Source organism: Arachis ipaensis, chromosome B6 (genome assembly GCF_059453495.1).
Source record: "Arachis ipaensis isolate K30076 ecotype BB chromosome B6, ASM5945349v1, whole genome shotgun sequence".
Taxonomy (NCBI): Eukaryota; Viridiplantae; Streptophyta; class Magnoliopsida; order Fabales; family Fabaceae; genus Arachis; species Arachis ipaensis.
In genome coordinates this window covers 7,948,717-7,949,602 of record NC_142441.1, presented here as the reverse complement: position 1 = coordinate 7,949,602, position 886 = coordinate 7,948,717, and the positions used below count along the sequence as shown (strand labels likewise).

Sequence of the window (886 nt, the reverse complement as noted above, 5' to 3'; positions counted from 1 at the left end):
TCCAGAGACAACTTGATTGAAAATTTCGAACAAGTAAAGGAGATGGCAGCCGAACCCAACAACAATGCAAGGAGAATGCTTGGTGACTTTACTGCACCTAATTCCAATTTACATGGAAGAAGCATCTCCATTCCTGCCATTGGAGCAAACAACTTTGAGCTGAAACCTCAATTAGTTTCTCTGATGCAGCAGAACTGCAAGTTTCATGGACTTCCATCTGAAGATCCTTTTCAGTTCTTAACTGAATTCTTGCAGATATGTGATACTGTTAAGACTAATGGAGTAGATCCTGAAGTCTACAGGCTCATGCTTTTCCCTTTTGCTGTAAGAGACAGAGCTAGATTATGGTTGGATTCTCAACCTAAAGACAGCCTGAACTCTTGGGACAAGCTGGTCACGACTTTCTTAGCCAAGTACTTTCCTCCTCAAAAGCTGAGCAAGCTTAGAGCTGATGTTCAAACCTTCAGACAGAAAGAAGGTGAATCCCTCTATGAAGCTTGGGAAAGATACAAACAGTTGACCAAAAAGTGTCCTTCTGACATGCTTTCAGAATGGACCATCCTGGATATATTCTATGATGGTTTATCTGAGCTATCAAAGATGTCACTGGACACTTCTGCAGGTGGATCCATTCACCTAAAGAAAACGCCTGCAGAAGCTCAAGAACTCATTGACATGGTTGCTAATAACCAGTTCATGTACACTTCTGAAAGGAATCCTGTGAGCAATGGGACACCTATGAAGAAGGGAGTTCTTGAAGTTGATACTCTGAATGCCATATTGGCTCAGAATAAAATATTGACTCAGCAAGTCAATATGATTTCTCAGAGTCTGAATGGAATGCAAGCTGCATCCAACAGTACTCAAGAGGCTTCTCCTGAAGAAG

At 41.6% G+C, this 886-nt stretch overlaps 1 non-coding gene across 1 annotated transcript; it reads right to left on the bottom strand.

Annotated features, from left to right (window-relative positions):
- Positions 1-438: 438 nt before the first annotated feature.
- On the bottom strand, positions 439-546 carry LOC148554531 (small nucleolar RNA R71). Its single transcript, XR_015887250.1, has one exon. It is a non-coding gene; the product is annotated as a small nucleolar RNA R71 (small nucleolar RNA).
- Positions 547-886: the final 340 nt, after the last annotated feature.